Here is a 23,481-nt window from a genome sequence, read left to right as displayed (position 1 = left end):
TTTCACCAGTTTTGCAATGCCTTTATTCAGCCGTCATCTCCCTCTCGCTCCCTTAGAATATCCACACAAATAATTGTTTTTATTGTTTTCGTATTAAACAATATTTCAGAGCACTAACATACAAAAGGTAAAAAAAAAACAAAACATATTTTTCTTAATTTTGCTTTGGAATTCTCCCAAGGAATATTAGCTATGTTTACATAAATACTCAATTTAGGTTCTGCAACGTCTTACATGCCTTGTTTTGGAGGTATAAGACTCTTTCAGCTATGTATGTATGTATTTTTTTTTATTGATTGCGATTAGATTTATAGTATAACAAAAGGAAAGCACAATATGCGCTGTGACTAGATATTTACTTGGGAGCTCTCTTGTAATTGGCAGGTGCAACTAAAGATGTCATAGTGTCATCACTGGGCCTCTCTATTATTATTTATTTTTCACCGGACGTCAATATAATATATTTGTCAGCTAGAAGCCACTGATGCAGACTCTTGATGACAAAAGGAGAGACTGGGCTGCCATCAGAGAGGCCGTTTTTGGTAACCAATGCAGGAGCAGTGAGTGATAGAGCAGAGCGTGTTCTATATGAAGGATCATTGTTTTGTGGATGCCATAATGGAATTAGCTGATTTTAGTATTTAGTGCTTTCGGTGGAACTCAAGTGTATAATCTTTCCAATAGCAATCTGCAATGGGTATATGTAGATCAGACTTAGCCAGGTCCGGACTGGCCATTTGGCACAGCGGGAAAATGTCTGGTGAGCCTCTGCTCGACAATGCTCCATATGTGCGTCTACCGTCTTAATATGGCTGCCGCATGCCACGTGACCACAAAAAGGTAATGTGGCTGTGATCATGTCATTAGGTGGCCATCGGCCTTAATAATATCTATGATATTATTTTAATGCAAGCTTTATTTCAACCTTTTTTTTATCAATGTATTACGATGTCATATTAATTCAGAGTTTGGGTTTTTTACATATATAAAGCTAACTGTGTGGGTAAACTGCGTTAATTCAGAAATGTTTGTCTAGTCACGTGGATTCCCTAAGGACGTGCAAGATCTTAAAAGGAAAAAATCACAAACCAATATATATACAATTGTGTCCAGAAAAAAAAGGATGACCTCTGTTGATGTATCTAAGCCTCCCTTATACTAACACTTGTGAGTATAACTTCAAAGTCTGCTTTTCAGTGGTTCTTGTAGGTCTGGTGATCATATGATGTCTCGTGCTCCGTCACAGTATATTCTTGTGTTCAGATAGCGTCTCATCAGCTCATTCTAATTACAACATCCGTCCCTGTTTTGTATAGGCAAAGATAAGGAAGGTCCATTGTATCTATGTATATTCTGTATCTTCATTTTGAATTGGAACCGAGATATCAGTCTGCAGGCTTGGCAGACGAGCAGGGAGATAAGAACGCCTCCTTTCAATGGGCCATCCAGTCATTCTGTTAGCTTTGGGACAAAAGGCTATCTCATCAGCTTGCATTTCCCTATCATGGAGCCTCATTCAAATTCTTGCAATCTCTGATTGGGGTGGTGTAATTGCCAGCAAATAATTTACTGCTCACTTGATAACACTGCTTATGAGTATGATACAAATCTTGCCAAATCCCATCTGTTTACATGCCTGCTATAAGACTAAAGTGAAATCTTGTCTCTGTGATATAGGCTATCATGGCTTTGGGAGATGGACTGTAAGGGGCAAAGTCTTTCGGGAACAACTCCACTGAGAGGTTTATTTAAAATATCACACGCTCACTCTAACACGCACCCTAACATGTAAACACTAAAGTTATAACCCATTGTACAGCGCTACGGAATTTGATGGCACTATATAAAACAATAAATAATAATAATAATAATAACTAACAGCTAGAGATCTGCTAGTGTATGTGACCCTACTATATGGACTGGCCCTCTTTGAAAAATTAGGACTGGCTCGAGGAGAAATTGCTCCTCTGTCCCTGACGTAAAAATAAGGTTAAGTACAACTCTGTATTATTTATATTATTAATACATATATTATTTATATATGTATTATTATTAACAGGGTTGCTCTTTGGGAGACTGTCCAGAGCTGTGGAATATGATGGCGTTATATAAATCAATAAATAATTAAAGACATGAGACTATAAAAAAATATATATATCAATACGTAAAATGATTTAGCAGGCACCCCTTGTGTAAGACAAGCTTTAAAATAAATAATTATTTGTACATTAGCAACACTGCATTTATAATGACAGATGTATTAAAAGAAAAATATATTGCAGTCATATAAGTTTATGTGAAATCTGGATGATGTTTATAGGCATATAAAGGTATTCCATGCCATGCATCCACCTGGGAGAATAGGGCAGTGCAGATGTAAGCTATGGAGGTGGCTGGGGCACTGCACTGGATCAGGCTTAAGAAAGACTAAAGGACAGGGGCTTGCACAATAAGATTTTGGGTAGAATTTAGGGGTCTGTATTAAGAAAATGGTTTACTTCCCAAAGCTAAGAGTTCTCCCTCTCATACGTACCTGGGAACTCTCCGGGTTTCGCACAAAGACTCCGGGTCAATCGCTGCTTCTCTGGGCCATGGAAGCTCTGTTTTGGCAAGGCCACTCCCTGCTGTATGTTTGGGTCTAGCCCCACCCACATTTGTTGCTATCCCCACCCATATACATGGATAGCCCCGCTCCTTCACACAGCTTACCCCGCCCCCTGCAAAGCCACTCCCCCAAAGGAGTGCTCCGCAAGTTCCCAGGTACTCTCTCAAACCCCAGAACTTTGTCAAATTCATCTCCCCAACATTTGGAGAAATCTACATGAGGTAATGCTGCTAAATACAGATTCCCAGACAATATATTTATATGTATAGCAGAAGACTACCCCAACGGTGCCTAATACACTCGGTGTAAATACGGTGCAGAAAGAATATAATCAAATAATAATAAAATGTAAAAAACAAAAAAAACATTTATTACTTCACCTGCTTGTTTCATAATAAATATCTAAAGGGGATAATTTTAGGAATACATGTTATCGGTGAATTTAATATTGTTTATCATATAAGATTTTCTTCATCGCTTGTTGACTTCTCTGTATCCACCTTTTAAGGACAAGGAAATGATCCGATCGCTATCATTCTTGGATCTCCTCTAAGAAACTGATCCTGTAGCATGTGTTGAGGAGCATGTTCTGGTTGGCAGTAACAGCAAAAAAGCTTGGACTGGTGACCAGCCACGTTCAAAGCGACAATTCCAGACCCGGAGTTATTATTCTGGATCTTTGACTTGTGATTCTTCCAGAACTTTATTGCGGCAAACAGCCAGATTTAGACAACTGCCCAGAAGATTGAGGCATTTGTAGGAATGAGTGAAGAATTAGGCAGAATGGAAAGTAAATGGAATGTTACCAATAATGCAAAAGTGGTGGACATGATGTATGAGTGCGGTAATAATAATAAGCCCCCTTTTACTTCTTGCAGACCCCCTTAATAAAAACTCACAGTGGATCAAGACTCATGTGCGTATACCATACTTTAACAATTTCACCCATAACCTGTCTATTTTTAACCCATGCTTTCCCTCGGCTTTTGACTGCACAGATTTATTTTAACGCTTTTATTGTGCGGGCGACTGCTCTAATAGTTCTGGCTTTGCAAACAAATAAATCAGTGGATTTAGACAAGAAAATATCCCTACCGACTTACTGTTAATATCGCTAAGTGTCATGTGGTTTTGACTCATTCTTTGAAGTCGTTAAATGGTTTAGTCTTACTAAAGGAACAAAGTAAAGGTCAGTGTGTTTAGTACACATAATCACTGCACCTAAAAAAAAGACAACATGCATGAAAACAGGTTTCACAGCGCTTGAAAAGGTAAAATAATAGGTACTCTGCAGCCGATAATCTCCCTTTTTTATCAAGAAAAGAAAGCAACAAAGATAAGTTACAGTGTGGAGTCAAGACGCCAAAGAACCAGAAACAATAAGCCTTTTTTTTGCATGCCCTTTGACCCCGAGACGTTTAATTACCTGCTTCTCCTAGCATGAATAATACTGTAAATTGTACATTACAGGTCACTCCGTACCACGCGGAAAGTTACAAAAATGCTGTTCTACAGAAAAACATATTAGAAATCTGCAATCTTTTTATTAAATATGAGCTAAGACGGAATGAATTCCTTTCTTATATTGAAAGCTAATCAGTTTTAATACATAGTGCATTCCTCACATTTCCCACGTGAAGCTTTTCAGCGTTGCAGTATAGAGATTTCTTACGTATTAACGAAAGGCGGAAATTCCACGTTCCACACCAAACATGCCAATTTCGTACGCTATAAATATCAATTAACTCGAGAAAAAAAGGTGATCAGTGTGTGTTGTGCTCATGTGATTTTGTTAAATGGGTGATTAGTTAAGGATATGCTTTCCCTCCAAAAATATTTACTGTGGGTAATCGAAAGAATTTCTTTTTCTTTAATCTTTTCATAATTATTGTTTAGAAATTTTCCGTAATTTGTAGTACTTTTATTATACACTTTATAAAGATTTTTCGGTGACTGTGCCCAATGGCGTATTTGATCCATGCAGCTTTGTCTGATTTATGCTATAGAGTATTAGCCCAAGAAAATATTGAGTCTTTAGTTGAAGTTTATATTTTTTTATTGGGCCACCATAGAAAAAGAGGTAAAGCTACATACCCTGTGGGGGCTTCTTCAAATAAAATTCAAAAAGCTCATGTATTATGTAGCTTATGTATATTTTTTTTTTGTGTTGGTCCAATAAAAGAAATCGGCTTCAACTAAAGACATTATTGTCCGTTTTATGAATCTAACAATTGGCATGTGAATTTCAACTGAACTTGATGCCAATTTGGCGCGGTAGGGAATTTAGATTCCTTTAATCCATTATTTGTTTATTCCATTCATAATTAATACAACAAACTACACTAACTAGATGTTTTTGGCTTTTTTCTGATTAATGCCATCCTTAACACATAATTACGTGTTCGTGAATGAGCTACTTTCAGAGTTGACGTTATGCCACGTTCTATTCTTTGGTCAGCTGGTCCATATTCACAGATTTTTGGGGGTTTTCCCCCAGAACCTTTTTATAGACATGTAATCCTGATTAGAGCAGGATTAACAAAAATCCACCCATCTCTGAAAACGGGCAGAAATTAGCAAGAATCACCCCATTTAGGTGCCAATCTGCCCTCACTGTGACACAGGGAAATTTATATGCTGTACATAACGTTTTCCATGTAGTTTTAAATCAGATTAGATGTAATTATTGTTATTATGTTCAATTTTTGGAATACGGAAACTTTCATCTTTCCACAATTTCATATTCTGTATTCTCAACTCAATGTAATTTTAAATTAAATACAGCCTTTTCATAACCCTACTTTTAATTATCTTGGCCTTTACTTTTATATATACAATATTACAAGAACTCTCCATAAAAATAAGATGCTGAGAAAGTTATATAAAACGTGTGTGCTTTTTAGAACGATCAGTACTGACCTTTCCAACGTATAGTTCAACTGTCACATAAATAAAGCTTAGATTAATCAACAGAACATAAAACACATTTCTGGTGAGGAAGTGGCTCTTAAATATAAATGCCTTTTTACACAAACTTTAGTTCCCATCCCGTAATATCTCCAAGCTTTACATAGGTTTCAGGACAAAGTTCAATTCTGACGGATCACGTCCTATCCAGGCGCCCAACTTTTAAAGGGAGCATGGCAGGGAAACAATGGGGGACTGTGCCGATTGTGAAACATCATAGTGTTAATGTGCTGGTTGGGAAGATCGGCGATATACCGTCTAACCGTCCCACTGAGTAATGGCATTACAGGGAGCCTAAGGTTCCTTATTACCTCCCTGGACCTGCCTGGTATAGTCAACGGTACTTATTACAAGCCATTAAAAGCCATTCAGTTCATTCGGAATGTTATTGGGTTTTCATTTTTATCGAATGCAAAAAATTAAAACAATATATATGGTGTAAAGCCATATTTGTTTACTATTTACATTAAGTAGTTCCAACTATATATTCATATATATATATTGTTCATGTTGATGCAAGTATGCTGCATCTCCAGGTTTTAGAGTATATAATGCATTATAATCCTAATACTATTCTAATTATTTTCCTGTTTTTATTTATCAGTCCTTAGAATTAATGTCATTGGGCAAAAGATATGCTTTTCTTCCCCAGACTGGCCAGGCCCGTGATGACATCATAACATAACAAAAAACATTAAGGATCTTCCTATCTCCATTCCCACTTTCAGCAAAGTCTGTGACAATTTCCTTAGACGTTCTACGGTGATGAAGAGATCAGAATTACAGCACAATCCGCCATCGTCTCCTGTGTTCATCGGGATGATGCAGAGTGTTGGGTAGATTATGCTTCTCTGGGACTCCGGCCAAACATCCATGGGACGGATAACAATAGTCACACAAGGAACAGATGTACGATTACTTTGGCAGCAAGTGGATGCTTGAAGCTTTCTGAAAGTTCCGCACTTCAAAGATAGTCTTTGGGGAAAAATAGTACGGTAATAACTGGGCCTTAAGTGGTGGTAATCTTAATTCTTTCATAACGCATTTGAAGATGTTCCTGTGGTCAGATACAAACGTAGGACTCATTGGTACTGCGGATGATTTATAACCTTATTAAACTTGGGCCCATTGAAGAAGTATTTCTGAACCTTTTAATGTGTCTTCGACGCCAAGAGATGGTGAGTTTCAGCTGACTGCTGAAGTGATACTAACACAATAAGCACCAACGCACCTACTCACGAAGACGTCCTCCTGACTAAAATACATCTTGTTATCTAAGACTCTTTTTTTATATCCAAGTGCGGATTTCCAATTATAAAGTCGGAGTGGTCAAATTTGGAGGTTGCTAAGAGAAGAACCCCCAAAGACAAGAGATTCTATAAATCTGATATTGGAAAGAAAGAAAAATCTAATAAAAAAATGTAACAAATAAAGGATACAAATAATACCCATTCTCTGTTCCAAATATCCAACCAAATAATCATGGATTTTAAGTACTAGATGTTATCGGTAAACCTAGGATGTTTTCTTGCATGCCAATATTTATTATGTTTTTGTTAAATCTAGTCTTCTTTAAAAAAAAAAAAAAAAGCGTACATTCCTTTTGGACGTGATTAATGATATTATCTGGTTGACTAGGCATGTGCGTAGTAATATAGTGGGGACTGTCAGCAGGGAGGGATCAGCTGATTCCTTGCTATTCAATCATTTTGCCTTCAGGACAGAGTCAAACCGAACAGCTTGGATCTTAAACCTCCTGTAGAATTCTCCTGACCATAACAGGCAATTTACACCAATTTTAAACACGTCCGTTTGACTGGAGGCTTTTTTCTCTTTCTCCTTTTTTTATGAGCGTGCTAATCCCATTACTAACAAATAAAGATGTAATCACGGTGTATTCAAATTATTTGAACATTTTTTTATCCGCTTTAGAAAGGAAATAAAAGGCAGGAACCGACTGTTCTGCTTCTCTGAATTATACAGGGTGCTATTTTCTGGGTTTATAGCTAAATACTGATAGTATCGGTGTATTAGAAGGATTAGAATCCCGCAGGGTGATGCAGCAATATTCATGCTACACAATTAAATGGCAACTTTGTATGGGTTTTCCCTTGGATTAGTCTTTCACTTAGTTTGTGGAACAAAAAAGGTTGGCTTGTAAGGCTCACTGTACTGGATTTTTGTTAAAGCGGGACGGTCACCTACAAAGCCATGAACATCATTAAATTTGTTTCTTAAAAGTATGTATGGCCGATATTTTTGGTTTCCAATAATTCTTTTGTTTTAAAAGTAATATTAAACGGGCTATCTGATTGCAGTAAAAGGGATTTATGGCAAATTCCACAATTATCTTAATAATACGTCTTCAGTCCTGAACTTGGCCAGTTTGGGGATGAAAAACGTCCATGGCACCAGAGTCTCCTAAACAATGTTTATTCGGCTTCTGGCTGGGTGCACAAAACAATACATGTGTTTTTTAAGTCCTTTATGGAAAAGAAATGGACGGCTCTTGGGGCACCCCAGCAAAGTTCCCGGGTATTGGAATATCAATATATGATTAATACAATCAATAGTCTGTGCTGTAATGCAGAGTTTCTCAACCTTTTCTCCATCCAAGTTCCCCTACCAAGTTAGGTAACACAAGCTTTATTACATGAAATAATGGTACTAAGAAGTAAATCCAAAAAATCCTCCTTCAAATAAAATTTGGAAAATATAACATAAAAGTGTTGCCCCTGATGTACAAAAAAAAGAAGATGATGAATGCTACAGGTCATAAAGGTCTCCCTCACAGCTGATTCTTCATCCATGATTAGTACTTATCCAGTGCCAATCACCTCGGGGATGAAGCCAAAGATCAACAAGAATGTGTCAATACCCCCCAGACTAATCTTGTATCATGTTGTCTCTGTTGTTCTGTAATTATTTGGGGATGAGGTTGTAATATACCGTACTTTCATATTACTTCTGCATTGTTATTTATAATTACACTGCAGATAACCTGCTATTATCTGATGACAGTAACAGATATTATTAAATCACATAATGCTTATGAGATATTGTAAACCTACACTATGTGTGAATAAATAATCAGGTGAATGTATTGTAGGGAAGCATTCTACCTATAAAGGCTTTGTGCATCTGTCATTAAATGGGAACGCTCACTGTTCTCTTTTTATTACTTGCATCAGAAGAAAATGTTCTCTCTCTCTCTCTCTCTCTCTCTCTCTCTCACTATCTATCTATCTATCTATCTATCTATCTATCTATCTATCTATCTATCTATCTATCTATATATATATATATATATATATATATATATATATATTTTAGTTTATGCATGATATGTTTTCTGGAAGCTTTACATCAGGCACTTATATGAGTTCTCGCTCTGTTATCTTAGCCCAATCTACTAGACAAACTCCCTGACTCCTTCTCATATAAAAAAGAGAGTATCTCGGTTTTAATCACCCAGACACTCTCACTAATGAAAGCCCATGGCAGAACAGACTTCATTAGCATTGCTGTAAAGCTCAGTGTGGTGTTTTAGTAACCCATGACAATAAATAACGGCAGCCTCCAGGTCTGCAGATAAAGAGGGTTTATTGGACAAAACGGGCTTTCACCCTTAAGACGATCCGACTGGCTCTCTTGTAAGTGGATGTTCATCCATGTAGACTTCACTCACTGCCATTACTAAAATAAAACTAGATGAAATGACGGGTGAACCCATTGACGAGTCCGCGAGACTTGCCCATTGGTTTGCAGAAAAGTATTTATTAAAGACTTTCTGTGCTTTGTTAAATTTCAATAATTGTTAAATATTAAATGAGAAAACAAATGCACCTTTTCCCTTGATTCATGCTCAATCGACACTTTAAAGGTTATGTTGTAGTAATTTGTAAAATCTCCTGTAGAATAAGACAGATAACAAAACTCAACTTTAAACATCCCCACGAAGTCAGATTGGAGACTTAGATAACCCTGTTTGCAGACAGACAACCTACGCTGAGGGGTCACTCCAGAGCCGATGGCCACTTATCAAAATAGTTTCATCTTCTAGAGCTACGAGTTTTCTTTTGCTACTAAGGCGAGATGACATTTCGATGCGGCAGCCTCCTTATAAAGCCAGATCTTGTCACCTGCAACAGAATCCATGGATTTTTGTGTGTTTCATAAAAATAATAATTTTATATAAAATAATTGAGACCCTTGGACAAATATTAATGTAATGTGATTTTTCTGAAATAACCCATTTTGCAAATCAGCACACGTGTTTACAAACATTTTATATTTGTAAGTTTTATATAGTGCCACCCCATATATATATATATATATATATATATATATGTATTACAGCGATGCAGAATATTTAATAATTCTTATTAAAGTAACTTGTAAGTGTTTTAATATGCAAAGTAAAGTGCTCTTGTCCACTCTCCATGCCACTCATTGGGGAAATCAATAGGAGAGCTTTCAGGGCATGTGGCTGGAAGTCTTGTTAGACCCCCTGGAACTCTCGTGAGAGACCCCCGCTAGAGCTGGCCTGAGGTGGGTAACCCAAGCGTGCAAAGTGCTGAAAGCTTCTCCGGGGTAAATAGCTGGGGGTGAGGAAGAAGAAGGGCAGATGCGTAGAGGGGATTGTAAGAAATCCTATGCATTTAAACAGAAAAAACTCTTATACGGTTGTAAGATTTGCCTGGCTGCCTGTAAGGGCGGTGGAGGAGAAGGTTTGTTCTGTCACCGTTTGCCATGTACCTTCCATAGGTAAAACAGTTCCTTACCGTTTATTAAATAAATTTAATGATGCCAGAATTCATAGCGGATGTATAAATGTAATTGTGAATGTTTGAGTATAAGGTAGTAGTGCCGGAGCACAGGGTAACAGTAGGGTTGATAATGAATTGCCTTGTCCTTGGATAGTGGTTATATATCTCGCCATCATTCAGTCCAATTTAAATTTATTTTTCTGAATCCATCCATATTTATTTGTCAAATTTTAACAAATCCGAAACTTTTCATAAGAACTTATATTTTGTAAGCGTTGTAGAAAGACCCCTGCAAGGAATATCCGATCTTTTGAGCACAACGCAGCATTCAGACTTCTACTAATCAGTTTACTTGAAAGTATATAACCAACCTAGAATAAAGAGACCTTTTTTGTTTGCAATAAAACTGAGGTTCTTCATATAAATACATAGCATTTGCTGAACGCCATGATTTTGTTTACATTTTATTACACAAACTTAATTTTTTTTTTTTAATTTGTCCAAACAAAATGTCAATTCCACTGAGCTGAACGAGATAAATCAATAAATAGCAATAATTACCATCATATTATGTTTTTATAGTAACTTTGATGTAATCGTTACAGCCAAGGATAAATATTAAAAAATCATACATTTTCTTCAATTCCAATAGATAAATTCAGGTTACGGTTAAAAATCAGTTGAAGGGCAAAAAGGAAAAAAAACTTATAGGGAAGGTATGAAGTGCTGTTGAAAAATAAATTAAATTAAAAAATAATAAAATAAAAAAATATATATATATATACTATGTTCAGAATTTCTTAAATTTCTTAAATTGAATGTGCAGAAAAAAATCATTTTCTTTAAGAGATGTTAGAAATATTTTTAAATTATCTATTTACAAATAAGATTTCATAATTTTTGTGTAAACTTTTCAGTTCTTCATGCCATATGAAACATTAATAAATGCATAGTATGTCAAAACATAAAAAAATCCATGTATATATATATATATATGTGTGTGTGTGTGTTTTGAAAAGTTTAATATTGTGTAGAATTAAAAATGTTGGATTTATAATTGGGAGATACTGATACCGGTAGGAGGTAGCATTTTACTCTTACTTGAAGACAGCCAGCAAAATTGGTTTAAGAACAAGTAACTCTGCATTAATTCCAGATGTAAACTGGCTTCTCCAAATGAATAAAATGGAGTGTTTATTACTGCATCCCACGAAAAAGACAAATTAAGAATGGTATACAATGTATTAATAGAAAACAAGACACAACACATTAAGGCTTTTTTTTCCCCCATGGACACAGATGGAGGACAATCAAACGGAACATAAAAAAATGTAATTTATATATATATATTTAAAAAAAAAAAATAAAAAAAAAATTGTAACATAAAAAAATAATATGCCCTCAAAAATAAATCTAAAATAAATCTGCATAGCTTCTTCGGTGTCACATAAATTTCATGTATTTAGATAACTTTGGTTTATGTCCCTAACAGAGATATTAATTGTTTTTGAAGTTTTTTAAGGTTAACACCATAGACAAGTGTATTAAAATAGAAGAAATTGTAAAAAAAAGAAAAAATCAACTAGTGTGCCTATTGAAAAGAAGGAAGCTTTTTGGATGCACATCCCTTTATTAACGACCCTGAGCTATACAAAGAATCAGTTATCTAAGCACTTCTCTTCTAGGAAGCAACAAGATGCTTGTTACAAGGAACCTATTTAAAGGCAGACAGGATCAAAGAGGAAATCAATGGAAATGCATTTTTTAAGGTATATGTAACTATAAGACGTCTGAGTGGCTGCCAGTATTTGTAATCAGTGCTGTTAAATCTTCAGCCGTGACTGATGCCTGTAAATGTTTTCTTGCCTATGGCAAAAGGCTGGTGTTCTAAATTACTCATTATGAAAACCAGAATGACTAATGTATTTATTGGAAACGCACAAGATTCTGAAAGTTTTCGGCAGTAATTTTGTTGACATGTAACATTAGGAATAATGTACAAGAATGCTTGGAAAAATAAGGGTTTTTTTTTTTAGGGTAAAATAAGTGCTCTCCGCCCTTTTCATTGACTGTATCGTAAACAAGGTGCAAGCTGGTTGATTTTGCAGATATATTAGACATAACAAGATGTTAACTAGACAAATGCACCGGGAAAATATTGGATATTGTATTGTATATTGTAAGTTCCTAGTTAGCGCTCACGTTTATACATTACGGTACGTTTGATGAAAACATAAACCGCTATGGCTCTTCTAACAAAGATTATCTTGCAGGTCACTAAGAATCTATGGAAACCACTGAAGTCGCTTACTGTAATATGGCTCTAAAGTTGGAATACTTGGATTTGACTCAAAGACAAAAATCACACCCCTAATAAAAATGTACATCAGAATCATTTTTGTGTCTGAAATTGTATATTATGTCACATTTGGGATTTTAAAAATGTCTCCTTAAAAACTGGTTGAGGAAGTTAGGAGTCAAGGTGAGTGGAGATCAGAGGAGTGGAAGGCCATATAATGGGTTGTTGGGTCTACATAATGTATCAGTGAAGGGTATACGATGGCACCTGTCATGGGGCATTGTGAATGGGAGGCCGCCACTAATGAGGATTTGGGGTCATAGCTCTAATGGCAAACATTTAATGATTCAGGAGGGGTTAACTGTAATTGTACGAGGAGGTATCATAAGAGAAGATAAGGCATATAATGGAGTGGAGGGTCCATCACTAATGGGACAGTATAGAGATCTGTGGAAGTGTGGAAAGTGACTTTTAGTTGGATGGAAAGAATAGTAACCTGTTATATGATGGGTGCAGGAAAGTTAAGATCTATTGAGATGGGAGTCTGTGGTTTCTGTAATGGGATCTGGTGAGGATCTGTAATTTGCCATTGCCATCGAGTGGACCAGTAATGGAACGGATGATGGAGGATGCATAGAACTGGGCAGTGGGAGGAAAGAGGTAAATATACGGTGAAAAGGTAAAATATATGGGGATAAAAGCAGAAATGGGTAGCAAATAGAGTGCATGCACATGAGATACATTTTGCTATGACAGTTTAGCTGGGCTAGCATTTTAAATCACCATCGGTGCAGTTTGAGTCTGAAATGCTCCAGTTCGGTGTCGAACTTTTTAGATTAATGAACATGACTGAAAGTCTTCTCTCAGGCTCATGGTACCCATCGCTCCGTGGGCTCCAATGTGCCTACACAGGTTCGAGAATAGCATCTACATCTTGCTGCTGAACCGTGGTCATACCCAGACATCCCAGCCAGCGGCAGCCTTTCTTCCCCTGATGTCACTCCTTTCTAAGGCACAAAAGAGAATTCTTGGCTGAGATGCTGTTTGGTCCAGGACCGGCCCTGCTCTAGAACCACAAAAATAACAGCACAGATGTTGTGGGCAATATTCATAGCCATCGAGCCGTGGCCAGCGGCAGGCAGCTGAGGCTCTTCTGGCAGCAAAGAAGCCTCAGAGTCAGTAAATCCAGGAGAGGCAACACCAAACAGCAGCCTGGATACATTTGGGTCGGGATGCAAAGAACGTCAAATATGAATGAAGTTTTTTCCATACTCAGTTCAAGAGGCTCGGAGGAAATTCATAGTGAATTTTGGTGAATTGCTGTGCAACTTTGCATGCATGAAAAGCCAGACGGTGTTAAGTCTATCCTGCTTGCATCTCAATTGAGTTGTAACGATCGCAGCAGCTTGAGACTGCAAACATTTACATAGTTGGTTGTTAGACCGCTTTCCACCAGCAACCATTTACAGTAAATGCTTGTTTTTACTCCCCAAACACATAACATTGCATGTGTTTACGTTGAACTACATCGCATTCGCTGGCTCAGTATGCCACGGCGTAAGCAAGTTATTTTCTTACCTTTTTATAATTCTCCTTAACCCTCGAAATCTAGTAAGGATTTTCTTTTGTTGATTTAAAGTTAACATTCTACGGCATCCGGTACAGTAGCATTTCTCAATGCCAAAAAGACCAAGCCAAAACCGAAATTACATAAATCTTACATCATTGAAAATTCTTGCCAAGTCATTTGTATGTGGAGTTATTAGATTGTAAATATATCACATTTCACATTTGTGTGAATTTTCTCAGCTGTATTTAGGTCATCTGGGAGAGAAGGACGAATATATGGATATTCTTCTCATAATAAACTACAATACATTTACGCATTGGCTTTAGGATATAAAAGATACTTGAAAAACATACTTTTTTTTTATAGACGATTATTTAAAAAGGAATAATGACCAATATTATAACACTTTTGAGTTTGGATTAAGTTGCATCGATAGCAGAAGCCTATTGGAGCTACAATAGTGAATACAACTGGGCTATCCTATAACTCCTATAGATTCATGAGTTCCACTTTAAGAGGCTTAGATACAAGTTAACAAAGTTTACTTCCCCGAGAGATTGGCGGGTAGATTAAAAAGACTTCATAAGTGTAACACAATAAGAAAAATAAAAATATGCATGGGATATGTCTAAAGATGTCCTGAATATAGGACAAGAATATGTCTTCTGTCCAGAAATATTGGGCAGTTTAGAGCCTATGATATATATATATATACCGGTGTGTATATATATATATATATATATATATATATATATAATATTTTATTAAGATAACAACTTACGCAGAGCTTCTTACAGTCCAGACAATATATATATATATATATATACTATAAATATATAAATATATATATACATAGTACATTCTGATTGCTTACATTTATACACATTTTTGAAATATATTTATGAATGTATCCTGCAGGCTGCTTGTGACCTCCATAGACTTTTTGCTTGTTATATCACAGTGTCTTTTTAACAGCCGACAACTCGCTAATATTTTTTTCATGGGCTGCATCCTACCTCATAAAAAACGAACACCGATAATATATAGCGTGTGCGATGTATGCTCTTCTGATACTTTTTATTTGCATATATGGCTTGCAAGAAAAAATATTCAGCGCCCACATCTGTAGAGTGCGAGTAAAATCAGAGCAGATGTGCCATTTTATTTTAATATACGCACACTTTTTATTTGGAAGCAATTTTGCTTTAACATGCAACAATAACTTTTCCTAGAACATCAATCATAAAAAAAAGCCCCTAATATTTTGGATTGGGAAGCTCAATGATGTATTTGAACATCTGATTTTGCAATTTTCGTGGATGAAGCCGCATCGCCCGCGCACACATATCTGCCAGCTGTTCCAGATTTCTAAGGGCAGTCCAAAGTTTTGATTTGAGCCGTGACCCTGCTGTCTCTGCTCTTCCAAGACTCCCAGGGTTTATCCCTTTGAATTTCTATCAAGTGGGGAGCACGATGACAACAATTCTTTGTTCAGCTCTCTGGCGCTCAGGGTTAAAGAGGAAGTCACATGAAAAGCCTGGTTATTAGATTGTTGTACAGAGGAAAATCGCCTGTTATTATTATTTTTTTAATTATCTCTCATCCTGGAGCTCTTCCTAATATGTTTTCTATTTTAAAGATCCAAGCACCCTTTTGTATACATCAATGCAGATTTATGTAGAAAAATGTAAACCAAGTGTGAGACGATGCAGCATCTATAAATGTTTAAAGGCACTGCTTCTTTAAGAAGCACTGCTATATAAGCTGATTAAGTGTTCACTCGGGCCCTGATGGTCTGAGGGGGCCCTCAGAGTATGACGGAGGGGCAAGTACAGACTCCTCTTAACTTGATTTCACTTCAACGTGTCCTGTTAGTAAACATCCTTGTGACCATATTTTATATAATTATTCTGTCATCAGGTTGATTGGGGCTCCTAAAAAGGGCCCACAAAACCTTCTGTGGGAATAGCGCTACCTGCAGAAGGAAACATTAAATATCCACTTGATGTTGTCACATCGCATTCAATGACTCTATTTACTTCGTGAAGTATTCCTTTAGCAAATTAATTAAAGGTCATGACTTAAAGATGTGTCACAACTGGCCGTGGAAAAAAATTATGGTGGGGTGTTAACTGTTTTTTTCCCCAAAACACATATCAATGTCTGTCAAAGCATGGAAAGTGCTGCCCTGCAGTGTATAGGAACTCATGGCATTAGATCCAGAGTCTCTGGGTAAAGCCCTGCTTCTCCGGGGCATTTTCCTCTATCTACAGGCAGAAACGTGCCGTTTGGCTGTGCGCACTTTACGGATGAATCAAGGTCATGTTGGGTCCCGGGGCAACAATGTTATATTAGATAAACTTCAGAATAATTATGTGTATATATTATATGCTTAATATTCACAACCACGTGCATTCATTCAGAGATATCCCCACATAAATGCATACACACTGACTGCCAAACACAGATCCACGCTCCCACCTGCAGAGTATCTCTTTTACTGTGGCTGCAGGGTGCTGGCTGGGGGATATCGTGCAAATTTTACGCTTACTGTCTGTAACATGTGACTACTAAAGGAGCTTACATGACAGTAAGCTCACTCTGCCATCACGGATTATACTCCGATAATGAAATCTGTGTCTCTGCAAATATCCCAGCTGCAAAAGAGAAGCCCCACGTACCAAGTAGGCTGCCCCTGGCCTTCCATATCACCCAGCACAAGAACTACTGTATCGGTTTAGTGCAGTGCAGGCAAATACACAGCAAGTACATAGCAAATACTCCATTTGCCCGCCCTGGATCACTCTCACCTAATTTAAGGCTATCAGGGGCTCGCCATACATCCATGAAACAGAACTTCCTAAGTTGCGGTGAACATTCTTATTGTATGATTTTCTATTGTATTTTGGGACAATATTGTATACATTGGTGCAAAACTCTGGTCCTCAAGGGCAATTATTCGATATCTCAGACTGAGTTCAGCTGTCTCAATGAAAAAATACATTCTTATTAGGCAAGGACCCCCAACATTCCTGGACTGTTTACAGCACTTGAGGACTGGAGTTCCTGGTATACTGTATTACATAAACATATCTCTGTATATGTTAAAAAATATATTTTTGTGCTGTTTTCATGCTTTAAAACTTTATGGATATCTTATGACAAGTCAGGGATTTGACTGCCCAGAGGCAAAGTATTCCTTGACATTTATTTTAAAAATCATTAGCCAACTTGCATCTGAAACAAACATGCGTGTTACCATTGCGACCATTTAACTGCTTACACCATTAAAAAAATATTAATCTAAAAAACAACAACAAATAAAGTCTTTCCATTTCCTCAAATTATTGCCTTCTAATTGTATGCCTATTTTCTTAGCTTCCCAGAACAAACAATGCCGTTTATATGTGAACAGTAAATATATGGGAATGGTTATATTGTAGCAAAGGATTTATAATTACTAAATGCACGATAACTGCTTCCTAAATGTTCCTGCTCTTTAAACATCTTAATTTATAATTTAAAAAGCTGACAATGCTTCAAGTGCCTTATTTTATCTTGTCTGGAATAATTAAAGAGTAAGTTACCGAGAACCTTTATTTTTCATTAGCCTTAAATACGACTACAATTAATGTGCCCAATTTGATTATAAACTGCACAAATTAAACAATAAAGAGCTGTCTAATGAGAAATTAATTATGGGAAATAGAAGAGGAGCTGGGCTGGATAAAAGCAATAAGTTATGGCCTATGGCAGCAAATGTCATGCTTTAAGAGAGACAAAGGGATATTTCCTCAATGTGTGGCTGAGCTGATAGGGCTTCTTACAGATCAGTAGATCCAGAAGCCATAACAGGACGGTAATTGAAACTACTAAAATCAATACCGCTGACAACCTTAATTAAATTAAATATGTCTCTGATGGGCTCAAACGGCATGGCAACGGACCACTTGACCCTTTCCCTGAGCAAGACTTGATATAATGCAGCGTGCTGTTTGATGGATTTCACCCCTGAGGACACTTAGAACACACAGCCTACCAGAAAATTGCTCGGAGAGTAATGACCTATCCTCGGCGAACTAATATATTTGCCTTAAAAGTATTAGCGCTTGGTAATATCGTACTGTTTGTAGTCAGAAGACGGGGTCAGAATAGCATTTGTTTTGCTCCTTTTAATGAACAATTACTGAGATGTAAGATTTGTTGCTTTGTGCGATGAACTGTTTTTGTCTTTGCATTCTTCTTCTTATAAATTTATCTTTTGCCACATACTGTACTCCACTGCGCTGTATATGGATAAATAGGCCTTAACGCGTAGAGCATAATGTAACAATATGGATTTACAGAAACAAAAGCTTACAATCTAGAAATATCTAGCATTATTTATTGTTTTAGATTTTTGAAAAAAAAAGGGAAGACACAAAGTAAGTAGCGCATTAATTTCCGTGGTTATGTTTACTACAGCGCGTGGTGTGTATGGGACATAGATGGGTTACACACGAAGCTGCCGGGAGCCACCGATTTCCAGAGACAGTATTTGTTATTGGCTTGTTGTCCCGGGCTTTTGAAGGATGATTGTGTGACTGAAACAACTATTTAATTGCCCAGGACTAGACTCGGACTGGCCATCTGGTATACCGGACAAATGCCTGGCGGGCCGATCTGCTGCTCCTGGGCTGGCTATGAGAATAAAAATGCTAGCCATATCTAGCCACTGGCCGCACTTATGTCATCAGGCTGCCACTGGCCTTAAAGGGCCAGGGCTAACCCATCATCACAATCCAGCCCTGCCCAGGACCTCATGTGGGCAACTCCTGGGCTCATCACAAGGGGAGGAGGTCTGGCAAAGAAGAAGTGACTGCATGCACTGCATCCTCTTGTTATTTGCCCCAGTACAGAGATACACACATTGCTTAGGAGCCCCCAGAGAAGGTCCATGATCTGAGCTCGTGCCACTATAACTGTTAGTTACACCCCCCAGGTAATATTTTGAAGTTGTTCATCCATCGTTTCCGTGCCTTCCATGGATACATTTTACACATTACAAAAAAATGTTTTTTTGGACGCACTATGCTGATCACTTCAAAAAAATATATATTAAAAAAAAAGCAAGTACCATATAGTTTTTAATGCTCTTACTATATGAGTTTATGTTATATTAAAATAAGCCTCGGAATTTACCCCATCAGACATTCACTCTGTGTGCCCAAGGTGAGCGTGGAGCTTTTGTCTATCCCAACATTACCCGTGGCTATTTTATGACACCTTCATAAAGCCACAGGACTGATGAAAAAAAAACTCCACAGTAGCTGTGTCACGGACTCCAGAACGTACCAACGTTATTGGGAGAAGACCTTTCCTATGGGCAGCCGAACGTGTCTGATGTCTCCAAGTTTAGAGTAAACACTTCATAGGCATAGCTGTTTGTACACTCTCAAACCCAGCGGTGTAAAAACACATCTAGGGTTTCAAAATGTTGATGTCAGCATTAGCAGACTGTTACTTAATTATAAGCCTGTCAAAAGATCACAGGCGAGGATTATTGAAGCAAAGGCCTTTCAAGTGCTGAAGTTGTTGCTGTGACAACTCTTACAGACAAAGGTTTGTTGGAGGCAGACAAACTGTGGGCTTTCCATACCAAAGGAGTTTAAATCATCCAAATCAGTGGCTGCCTAGCAAATACTTTAATCACTGTAAACACTCGGAAGAAAAGAAGAAAGTGGTGGCACGGTGTAATTATTGCATTATCCCACACTCATTCACACCAATCTGTATCCATTGTCACCAGGAATACAAAGGTGCTCCAAGGAAAGAGTCCTCTTTGTAGTAAGAGGAATGGATTTCACTCACAGCGGACATGTGCTTAACCTATATTATAGGAACCTTAAATTAAGTCACCTTAATCGTATACTGTGTTTTAAATGCAGAATGCATTCATCTTTATTAATTACAAAATACAAGGATTATGTTAAACTGTGACGGGGTCGGTCCCAACACCACTTAAAATCTAAGATTTTATTGTTCTCTACAGAAAATAAACATATGTGACAGATTACAAAGAAACAAGATATATATATATATATATGTATTAGTAATGTTTTATGTGTATACCATTCAAGGCACCATCTTGATTTCCTGGACTAAGGATTTGGATGATTATTCCTCCCTGTTAAGTTATTTCTTCAGCTTTGTTCGTTAGCATATTTGGTGAAAGCAGAATTGCTCAGCCTGCTTTCATATGGAAAGGAGATACAATTAGACAGTCGATATGCTTGTTCTGCCATTATTTGCCACTACTCTTCGTTTTCATACAGTTCTATAGTTTCTTACATTTAAATGTCTCCAAAACAATTATGTTAAGCCACCATCAAGGAAGTACAACAATTACCTGCCCCCTTGATCTGTCACTGGCCCCTTCATTGGTCCTCGTGGCCTGCTACCGAGGACTGGGACCCTGTGGCTTGCAACATTTGACTGGGCCCCCATGGCCACTGCTTGTGTCTGGCCCCTTTCAGGACTTTGGAGCCTGGTGGCCCCATTGCAAATTTTGAGGGCCTGATGGCTCTGTTGGGAGCATGGGGGAGGGCAGTGAGAAGATCATGGGGAAGGTCAACAGGCAGCAGAAGGGGTGGGATGGGTTAGCTGTCTAGGTTTGTACTGGGCCCCGATATTTCTGATGACTTTGGTAATGTTAATAAATTAATGTAGTTACGCTAGTGGCTGCGCTGATGGCACTTTATCTTTAAAAACCTATGATGCGAATCTCCCGTTCCACCACATCCCAAAGGTGCTCTATTGGATTGAGATCTGGTGACTGTGGAGGCTGTTGGAGTTCAGTGAACTCATTGTCATGTTCAAGAAACCAGTTTGAGATGATGTGAGCTTTGTTACTTGGTGCATTATCCTGCTGGAAGTAGCCATCAGAAGATGGGTACACTGTGGTCATAAAGGGATGGACAAGGTCGGCAAAAATACTCAGGTAGGCTGTAGCGTTTAAATGATGCTCAATTGGTCCACATGCCTAAATGCATTGAGTTGCTGCCATGTGATTGGCTAATTAGCTATTTGTGTTAACAAACAATTGAACAGGTGCACTTAACAAAATGGTTAGTCAGTGTATATATATGGCATTTAGACCCCAATGCTGTGGACCCCAATGCAATTAATTAAGTACAAGGATGCAAGTAGAGTGGTACCTCCAGCGATGGTCTTAGTGCCAGGCAGCTTCTTGGGGTACCTGAAACAGGGGGGCATCAGGCTACTCTTCCATGTTTCACTGGACATATCTTACAAAAAAAGCCTAGGACGGTTCCATGGAAAACAAGGAATAACGAGGTGCATGCTTACCAGGGCACCTAACACAAATTCTACTTAGTGCTACTAGTATGTGGGCTGAGACAGATGTCCGACAGAGGTAAGTGTGCGTGTATTGATTGATTAGCACTTTCGGGTTGGGTTTATTAGTGATAACCCCACAGAAATGTTTTTAGTCTACTTTTTAATGTGTATTACCATGATTTTAATATCTATTTTTATATGAACTCTGCTTAAAATTTACTGCAGTGTCAGTATGTTCTTTGTTTAATTCTAAGGCATTTTAGATGTTACGTTCCAAAGTGGTATCTCTGGATAAGGACCTAATACCTTTTTTCGAGTAAATTTCCTTTTTTTAGTAATAGGAACATGTATTTTTGACGCCGCTCCCAAGTGGAGGTGAAGGGAAGCACCAGAGACCGCTCTTGCCTGGGGTCCTATTGTCCAAGACTTGCACTGGGTACCCCCATGGAACTTTAATTAAGATCTGCATAAAAAGTCCTCAATTAAGGTGTAACAGGTAAAGAACTCCTTAAAACTTCTTTAAATGTCATATTCTCATAGGAGGTATCACTGAAAATATAATAACTTTGAGTCCAGGCCCTATGATGACAGTGTTCTTGTTCTAACTTTCACGACTGCCACATGGCCAGATTTGCATAGCACCGTTGATAAACCCTAAACAGCTGATAACCCTTTAAGCAGATAATTGCTCTAAGATTAAAACGCTCCCTTTTATTTTCATGGAGTCTCTTATCTGCTATTTGCCATTCATTTCACTTATCACTCATGATAAGTTGTCATAACAAGCTGGGGTCAAATGGTCATGTATGGTTACCAATGCATGCAGGAGTAGGCATGTTTACTGAAGAGTTTGGAGATTGTTGGCTCGATACATACTTACTGCATGCATGCTGCCCAATCCCCAAATATCCTCATAAACCCCCCACGCTAATAGCATAATCAGCACTGACAAGGTAATGTTAGATAATAACGCCTAATTCATTCACTTTAGGGCAAAAACACAATACGCTGTTGCATTCCCCAGCTAAACCTTCATCTGTGTCAGTGTTGGTGGAAAACGCGAGGGCAAGGATTGCGATTCAACTCCCTATCTAAACCCATAATTGCGGTCATGGATTCTTCACTGAAACCGCTAATACATGCTGCATTGTAAACACCAGATAGCTTCTTTGAAGCGATTCAATACGGCCAGCAGGCTGTTAACGCTATCAATGGTCTGTGGCATTCAAAGATAGCTTCTTTTTCTTAACATACATTTTCGGTCTCGGTTTTCACAATAATTGACACATGACTGTAATTATGTTGTTTGTTGAGAACTTAACTATATCACTTGATCCATATTGTTAGCTACCAAAAACAAAATAAATGTATCCATTTAACAGAGGGTAAAGGGACATCAAAAGCATCATCAACAAACATCATCAAAGCGCTCTCACTACTGGCTGCGTCACACTGGCTGTAATGAGCTTCAGCTGTGGCAACAACATGGGCTAACATCAGTTAGAAGCTTCCCTATGATCTCCTCAGGTGCACCGTGGTTTAGACCAGGAATCAGCGCATGCTGGGCTCTGATTATAGGTAATGCTTCGTAAATGTGTGCGTGCATCAATGGCAATTGTTTTTGGATGTGGGTGCTGGGAGTTGAATTGTTTACTTGTGAGTAAGATTTTAGTCTCAAAAGTCAGAAAAAGGTCTTTATTTTGGATCTGTAATTGAATCAAGCCCAATGACTGTTACATGTAAAAAAAAAAAAATGAATAATCGATATTGAGATATTGGATATTAAAAATGTTTTTTAAGTTCTTGCACTGGCCACCCCTCTGGCACATAGAAGGTTAACACAAGTCTATCTGTTGTATGTACAAACTTGAAATAATTAGCATTAAGGATCCATGAAAAAGAAGCAGACAGCCGACTTAGAGGAGCCTTTAAA

This window comes from Spea bombifrons, chromosome 1 (genome assembly GCF_027358695.1).
Source record: "Spea bombifrons isolate aSpeBom1 chromosome 1, aSpeBom1.2.pri, whole genome shotgun sequence".
Classification (NCBI taxonomy): Eukaryota; Metazoa; Chordata; class Amphibia; order Anura; family Pelobatidae; genus Spea; species Spea bombifrons.
This window is presented reverse-complemented; position numbering follows the sequence as displayed.